The sequence below is a fragment of the Malania oleifera genome, chromosome 3 (assembly GCF_029873635.1).
Source record: "Malania oleifera isolate guangnan ecotype guangnan chromosome 3, ASM2987363v1, whole genome shotgun sequence".
Lineage (NCBI taxonomy): Eukaryota > Viridiplantae > Streptophyta > Magnoliopsida > Santalales > Ximeniaceae > Malania > Malania oleifera.
Window position 1 is genome coordinate 116,151,285 of NC_080419.1, and position 9,661 is coordinate 116,160,945.

Below are 9,661 nucleotides of genomic sequence, written 5' to 3' on the forward strand. Positions count from 1 at the left end.
GCAATCTTGTAGGCTACTGGACCCACTCACTCAAGAACCTCGAATGGTTCGATATACCTCGGGCTCAGTTTGCCCATCTTCTCGAATCTCATCTGTAATGACCCGAATAAAAAAGACATTTAAATAATAAAAAGGAAGGGAAATGGAAACCGGAAACAAAAGGAGACAGTCGACTTCGTCGACGACATTACATTTTGGGGTGATAACCATAATTTCAAGGAAATTTCTAAGACTCGTCGACAAATATAGGGTCTCGTCAACGAGTGCATAAGAAGATTCGTCGACGAACACATGGCTTCGTCTACGAGAAAATACCGAGAGAGGTTCTGAGGCAGCCTAAATTTCGTCGACGAATATAGGGTCTCATCGACGAATTTAATGAAGGACTCGTCAACGAGGTGACGTGTCTCATCAACGAAATCCCCTGTTCTATTAATATGAAAATCCAGATTTTGACTTCCTAAAGAAGCTAAGTTTTCCCTCTCTCTCTCCTCTTCGGTTTTCTCTCTCTCTCTCTTTTCGATTTTGGGTTCGTTTCTCACCGGATCGAAGTCTTGAAGCTACCACGACGCTCTTGGTGAAGTTTTCTACGAGTTTGCTGGAGCGGATCGTTGGAAAAACGAAGTTGGAAATCATCCCTAAGTTGAGGTAAGACTTTTTAAGCCAAATTTGACTTTGTGGTAGTTCTAGAAAATGTTGTACGTACAGAAATACTAAACTTTAATATTGGGAATTTTCATTTTCAGGGTATTGGTCAAGAAATCCTACGGGAGTTAGACCAGATTGTTTTGGGGGCTTTCTCAGTAGTCAGGTAAGGGGATAAACTAAGCTAGTTCATTTTGAGAAAACACATGTATATATATATATATATATGTGTCATTTGGTTTTAGGAAAATAAATATATTTATATGTATGATTTATGTTTTGGAGAATATTGTTAAAATGATGGTATATTGAATATGTGAAAAACCTATTCGTGTGGCATGAGTATAAATAATATGAAATACTGCTTTTTGGGAATGTGAATGATATGAATTTTCATGATGGAAAAACCGACGTACGAGTTGAGATTTTTATGATATGTTTGCCGGTGTACGGGCCGTGCTATGTGATGTGATTTGCCAGCGTACAGGTTGTGCTATGTTTGCTGGTGTACGGACTGTGCTATGTGATGTGATTTGCCAGCGTACGGATTGTGCTATGTTTTGCCGACGTACGGGCCGAGCTATGATAAAATGTGTAATACCAGCATATGGGCCGATGATTTTCATGATACACGTATATACATGCAAAATGATATGATTGATGTGAGAATAAATAATATGAAATATCTATGTATCACAGTTTTAGTATATGTTATATGATATCAGAACCTGGTTGGCTTGGTCTAGGCTAGCACTTGCACAATACCGCTGCTATGTGTCCATGGTCTTCGTGATCATGATATTTGTGTTAACGCTGTTGTACGAAGTGGTGTGAGATTTAATGGTCGATGTGGTTTATAAGAAGTGTGCTGATCCCCTTTAGTGTACGGACCAGGTCTAGCAGACCCATCGAACCTACAGACTACTGTTTGACTTAGCGGTGGTCGGCCAACCATTGTCAAATCTCGCCTTCGGGTCACACAACCTAGTCATGTGGGGCTAATACATGACAACAGGCAGCTAACCTACTAGGATTGTTTTTATATTATTATTATTGTATGAGATGAGATATGTTTATGAAAATGTATTATGTTCTGCCATGTGTTGATATATATATATATATATATATATATATATATAGATATATGTTTTCCAGATTTGACGAAACAATACTGAATATGTATGTATGGTATATGTAGAACACATAATACTCATGTTGCCACACACTGATATTAGTTTATTTCCCATATTGAGAGGTGTCTCACCCCTAAATCTTATAACTTTTCAGGAGCCCCAGATAAGAGAGCGAGAAAAGCCCCGCAGAGCTAGTGTTGTTTATCTGCCCTCTGCGAAGGGTAAATTTTTGTAGGGATAGTTAGATTTGGAGGGAAATGTCCCTAGATTTATTTTGGGATGTATATATGGAAATACTGTGGACTATAGCAACTCTGGTATATTGTAATATATAGTATTGAGATGTACATTATTGTATGTTTTCTGCTGCTAGGGCTTCTGCTCTATGTTCTGATATATCCCTGGTACCCATGGGTCCAGGTGGATTGTGACCTGTTGAACTGGAATATGGGAAATATGTTATTGATAGTATTATTATTAAAAAAAATGTGGAAAAATGAGCATGTCGTCACATCATCACCCCTTTCATCGGAGCGATTCTCAGGAATATCTTACCCCCCACCTCGAATTCCAACTCATAGTAGCGAACATATACATAACTCTTCTACCGACTCTAAGCTGATTTAATCCTATCTCGGATCAAGCCCACCTTCTCAGACACCTGCTGCATGAGTTCAGGTCCTAAAACCTGACGCTCACCAACCTCATCCTAGCACAGAGGAGACCAACATCTCCGACTATACAGAGCCTCAAACGGTGCCATCCTGATACTAGCCTGGAAGCTATTGTTATATGCAAACTCTACTAGTGGCGAAGATTTCATCCAACCACCACCAAAGTCTAACACGCAAGCCTGTAACATATCCTTCAAAATCTATATTATTCTCTCCGACTGTTCATCAGTCTAGGGGTGGAACGTTATACAGAAAGTAAGCTTCATCCCCAGTGCTTCCTGCAAGCTCTTCTAGAAATGAGAGGTAAACCTCGGGTTTCTAGATGTGCGCTATAAATCAGAAAATCGCCATCCCTAGAAGGAATGGTCAAAACCGGAGCAGTAACCAATCGCTGTTTCAGCTCCTGGAAACACTGCTCGCAATCCTCGGTCTATTCAAACTTCACTCCCTTCCTGGTCAATCGTGTCAGAGGCCCAGACAACTTGGAGATTCCCTCCACGAACCAGCAATAATAACCCACCAGTCCTAGGAAACTCGAAACCTCCTGCACACCCTTCGGTCTCACCCAGTCTACCACAACTTCAATCTTGCTAGGATCAACTGAGATACTGCCCTTAGACACTACATGGCCTAAAAATTCAACTTGATTCAACCAGAACCCACACTTCTTCAGCTTGGCATACAACTTCCTCTCCCGCAGAATCTGTAGCACCAACCTCAAATGGTTTTCATGCTTTTTCAGACTCCTCGAGTATACCAGAATGTCATTGATAAACACCACTTTAAACTGGTCCAGGTACTCATGGAAAATCATGTTCTTCAGATCCATGAACACTGCTGAAGCATTTATCAACCCAAAAGGCATGACTAAAAACTCAGAATGGTTGTATCTGGTTCAGAAAGCAGTTTCGTAGCATCCTTAGATCTAACACTCACCTGATGATACCCTGACCGTTGGTCGATCTTCGAAAAGACCTGTGTCCCTTGTAGCTGGTCAAAGAGATCATCAATACGAGGCAAAGGGTAATGGTTCTTCATAGTCACCTTGTTGATCTCACGGTAATCAATGCACATGCGCATCGACTCCTCATTTTTCTTCACAAACAAAATTGGAGCTCCCCAGGGTGAAACACTAGGTTGGATAAAGCCCTTGTCCAGTAATTCCTGCAACTGCTCCTTCAACTCCCGAGGTTCTGCTGGAGCCATCCGATACGGAGCTTTAGAGATCGGTGCCTTGCTAGGGAGAAACTCGATTGCAAACTCCACCTCACGATCTGGAGGTAAATCGGGTAAGTCTTCTAGAAACACATCCGAGAACTCGTTAACTACTTGAATATCCTCAAGCTTCAACTCATCCTGCGGTGGTCCATTCACGCAAGTTATGTACCCCTGACATTCGTCCAATAGTAGTCTCCTTGCCTATAATGCCGATAGAATCTGTGGCATCGAACGTACACACTATCCTACAAACTCATACTCCTGCTCCCCAGGAGGTCTGAACACTACCACATTTCCTCGACAGTTGATCATAGCGTAACTGGAGGATAACCAATCCATCCCCAGTATAACATCAAAACCAGACATATCGTACACCACAAGATTTGCTGGTAGCAGCCTTTCCTGAATTTCTACTGGGCAGCCTCCCAACATCCTCCTAAAGGACGTTACACTTCCAAGTGGCGTAGCTACAAATAACCCTTTATTCATAACTTGGGTCTCAACCCCACACAACTTTACGAAGTTCACAGATACAAAATAATGGGTTGTTGCTGAATCAAACAAAACCATAGCTCTATTTGAAAGCAATAACATGGTACCCGTCACTACATTCCTCGCACGGTCAACATCCGTTGAAGTAAAAGAATACACCCTCACCGGAGCTGTCTTTGCCTAGATGGTTCCCTGAGGTATCTGATTGCTACCCAAGTTCACACTAGATGCAGGCGTGTCATTTTTCGGTGAGCGACAGTCCCGAGCTATGTGGCCTGACTTGCCACAACTGTAACAGTTACCCCCAAATGATTGGAACTCACCTTCATGCCATCTTTGGCAGCAATACAACGATCACGCAACTGAACCACTTGAGAACCCTGACGCTCGGTATTCTGACGGCAACCAGAGCCCTTGTTCTTCTTTTTCCATGATCCCTGACTAGAACTTGATGGCACTGGCCTCTTCTTCGATTCCTGATCCACCTCGTCCTCCTCCATGCTGGTCTCGATCATAGTTACCTTATCCACCAAAATCGAAAACTCGCGGATCTGTGGCATACCTACTAATCTGCAGATGTCTTTCCTCAAGTCCTTCTCGAACCTCTGAGTCTTCTTGTACTCGTTCAAGACCAAGCATGGCGTGAAACGGGGTAGCTTTATATACTGAGCAGCATACCCCTGCACCGTCATATCTCCCTGTGTCAGAATAGAGAACTCCTCCGCCTTAGCATTGCGTGTGGAGGCCGGGAAGTATCTCTTAAAGAACACTTCCTTGAAGCGGCTCCATGTCATATTTGTAGGACTGGCTCTCTGCTTCTCCAATAGACCCACCACAGTCCACCATTGCCCAGCCTCCCTAGACAGTTGGAAGGTAGTGTAAAGGACTCTCTGCTTATTTGTGCAGAGTAGGACCTCCATAATCCTCTCGATCTTCTCAACCCAGTCCTCTGCTATCATCAGATGGGGTCCTCCTGAGAACGTTGGAGGGTGCATACATGTGAACCTCCCGATGGTACACCCCGCAGTAGTAGGAGAACGTTCATGTCTCCTAACACTTTGCCTAATCTCCTGCATAACCTACCTCGTCAACCCTCGAGGCACAGAAGGAGACGCATCGCTCGCAGTCTCCTCGGAGTCACTATCCAAGTTGTTATTCTTGGGCTTCATTCTGAAAATAGAATAGGAATCGGTTAAAATCCCTATGTCATATACAGTTTACGCAATCATTGACATCTAATCATGTTAATTACCCATCTCATGGGTCCAGGTCTATCCTATCATATCGACACGAAACCATCAATGGTTTGCCGTGATTTTACTGAAATCGTCATTCCAGGAAAAACACAGAACACCGCCAACGAGTCCCTGTCTAACAACAAAACAACCCTTGACCTATTCTACCCATTTCTTACACCCTATACTATAGTACGTACACATAGCTACATCTAACCAAATCTACAAGACCTAACAACCTCGTTAGCTCTGATACCAAGTTGTCACGCCCTGACCCTGGCACTGGGACCTAGGGTATGATGTAGTAACCTAACCTGTCCCTATATCATACAAAACACGAATGATACTATAATGAATGAGGGTCCAACCCCGTGTGGTTCCCGTACACCCTATACATAATCACATACACGACATATATGCAACAGAAAAAGTTCATTCCATACATGCATAGTACCATACCAGAGTCTATACAGATAGAGTCTAAGCTCCATAATACAAAACATAACCCAGGGTGCCAGAAAATACCCAAAATGACAACCCTGTTATAGTTTTAGTACTTACACAAACACTTCATGCAGTATACCGACCACTACGCTCCCAACACAAGGACGCTAGTTCCGGTTACTCGAAGGACCTGAAAACATATACGTACAATAGGGGTGAGAGCATATGTGTGTGGCATATGTGTTAGCTTTACCGTGATCCTAAGAGGGGGGTGAATTGGTATTTTTAAAATCTATCCCCTAGGTATTCCTTCTAATAGCAGTGTGTTCACAATCCTATGGTCAATGTAATGCGAGTAATATCAGAAATTAAATAAAGCAGTTTAATTAATTATACAAGCACTAGAAAGCAGTAAAGAGAAGGGTGACACACAGATATATTATCGACGTTCGGCCGACTGCCTACGTCCCCCCCCTTGGCTAACCAGCACAAGGATTATCACAATAGCTTGCTCACTTAAACGGGCAGAGCGACACCTATATAAACCAAGTCAAATTAACACAGGGTTGACCTCAACCTTAACCAGGTCAATTAGCATAGGACTGACCTCAACCTTTACCAATCCTTATCGGGCTAGATTACCGCCCCCTCAGGCCACGCCTAGAATCTCTAAGATATACAATCAAAAGGTACAATATAAGGGTGCTTTCACGTAAAGCAAATTTGTACCACTAATGCGCACAATCACAAACATCACAGATGATTTAAAATGTAAGCTCAATGTGGTCTAAATATTTCAACTCTCAAATATGTTTTCTATCAGTGTAGTGAGTACGTGAGAGTATCAATAACAATCTGTGTATTTCAAAATGTTTCAATCAAATGTGTTCACACGGAATACCAAGCAAGCCTCAAGAATATCAATCAATAGAATATCTCAATCACATGAATATGTATATGCTTGGATTGGAAAATAGATAATCTTTGTATTCAACAAATGATATATATACTTGAATAAATATTCCCACAAATTAATGTAACAAACACAAATATCTTTTCACAAATAGTTCAATAAAGATTCCACAAGATATTTGATTAAGTTTGAAAATGTTTTTGCAAACCAAAAACAAATACAAACTTCCAAAGGTATTACAATGAGAATGCAACACTTGGAAGTTCACCACAAGCCTTCTTAGGGTAGGCTTATTAGAAAAGCCTCCTAAGAATGCTTAGGTTATGCTCTCGTGAAAATCGATTCAAGCACTCATGAAATGAGAGAGCAAACCTCTAAATGAACACACTTAATACACTTACAAATGATTCAAAGAAGTAAAGAAGGTAAGTTTGAGTGGATTTGGAAATGGTATAAGTAGTAGGAAGTATTTAGCTTGAGAGAGAAACATGATTTTTGTTTTTTCTAATCCATCCTTAATTCTCCCAAATGAAAGAGTATATAGAGACATACCAGAATTTTTACCGTTGGGGACCTATTAGGGATTGTTAGAAAAGTTTATTGATGTTTAAGACATTTTAACCCTGTTTAAAAATATTAACTGCGGTAAAAAATTCAAGGCAACCCGAGAGGTCCGGTCGACTAGAAATGTTTCAGTCGACCAAGTCTCATATGGCTCGGTTGACCAGGGGAATTTTGAACTAAGGGCTCGGTCGACCAGTAGAGGGTGATTTTTCAATTTTTTGAGGTTCGGTCGACCGGGCCAAATTGAACTGGTTGGTTTGGTTGACCAGACCGCTGAGATTTCTCTCGAGGACCCTCAGTCGACCAGGTAGTTGGTGTACAAACCTGGCTCGGTCGACCAAATGGTCAAAATGTTGACCAGAGAGGGTTTCGGTTGACCAGGGGGGTTTTGAACTGCATAGGTTCGGTCGACCAAGACCTTGGTCAACAGTTGACCCAGGTCTGGTTTGGTCGACCCAGGTCTGGTTTGGTCGACCAAACCAAAATGAACTGACTTGGCTGGTCGATCGAAAGTGCACCATGTGTGCATTTCAGTCCAGTTTTGAAACATACAAACCCTATTCAAGTGCCTAACAAACATAGGTGCAAATGTGAGTGTCCTAGGGTCACTTGGGGTCTAATTTGAAGACACCGAAAAAGTTTGGTGTCGGTCGACCTACCCTAAGGTCTTTCTAAGGTCACTTTAAGGTTTGTATCTAGTTTGAGCTTAGAAAATAAACCATACATGTGATGTGTGTGCTTATTACAAACTGGATACCCTAATTACTATTACAGACAAGTTTCACTACAAAAATATTACAATCAAGAGCATGAATTTGTCTTCAAACTTTGAGCTTTCAGGTGCCATTAATGATATGCTAATATAGACCTCACATGAACTAGATATTTATTAAATACAGGAGTATTTGTCATTATCAAAACCGAGTGCGACCTATAAGGTCAACAATATGAGTGTTATCATGACATAAAACATACACAGTTCAATACAGTTCCAGTATTTTCACAAAATAGTTCCAGTATAGTTCTCAACACACACACACACATGATCAAGAAACCTGGTGTCGTCACACCCTTCGGCACAAAGTCGACCCGCATTACCCGGCATCCTCGGCACATGGCGTAGCCCCAGGCTCCTATGGCATCATACCAATACAACTGGTGGATCCACACCCTTCGGATATCAGCCGACAATAGGTGATATTTCACGCCCTCGGATATAGAGCCAGACACTCTTACCACTGGTAGGTGGTATTTCACACCATCGGATATAAAGCTGGACACTCTTTCACAACCTATAACAATTCGAAACACACGTTCCTATATCTCATTTCAGCAAATCACAACTCACGCATATTCATATAACAATTCATTCCACACTTATTTGGTAATCACAAAATCTTGATTTTCAAAATACAGTTTAAAACAAGTCAAGGCCCTGCCATCTCCATAACACAATATATAACACAATATATATCCACAGTTTTCCAACGAAACTAGAGATGCAACCCGACGCCCCCTTTTTCCCAAAACTGTAACATGAAAACCCCGTAATTTTTACCCATTAGATTTCCCCAAATAAGTAGCCAAAACATACACAGGATCGTGAACCACAGTTCTACCAAATCCGATTTCGAAAATAACCTATATAAATAAAATCCCTTTATCTTTTCCTGAAAATTTAACCCAAACTCTACGACTCCTAAACAGTGACCGAGTTCCCAAAACCTATAAATCACAATACAATAATTACTTACAATCCGACTCCCTACAGTTCTATTGAAATAGAAATGAAAATTGACCCTACCTCGATTTTTGGGTCAAACCTGAAGACCTCAAAACGAAGATCCATTCCACAAAACACGTAGAGATTTCTTCCCTAATCCTCACAGTAACGTTGGTTTGTCGATTCTAACAACGAATGGCGAAGAAATCTAGAGAGAGAGTGTGGCTTTGAGTTCTAGAGAGAGAGGGAGAGAAAACCTTAATAACTTAGCTTCTAAGCAAAGAAATGGATATTTATAGCACCTTTGACTCAGCCAACTTCATCGATGAGGCGGCATCTTCGTCGACGAGCCAGCGAAGGAAGTTCGTCGACGTAGTGGTGGTCTTATCGATGAGCCTTAGATTTTCGGATTTCCCAAAACCTCTTGGCTTCTCCTTATAGACGAACCTTTGAATTTCGTCGCTGAACAATAGAAGTGCCTTCGTCGACGAAGCCTACTCAATTTACTATTTTACCCTTTTTTATATATTTATTCCATATCTCACGGATCGGGATCTTACAGGTCCCCTATGCTAGCACCTTGGGGAGTTTAATGTATGCCATGGTGTGTACGAGGCCAG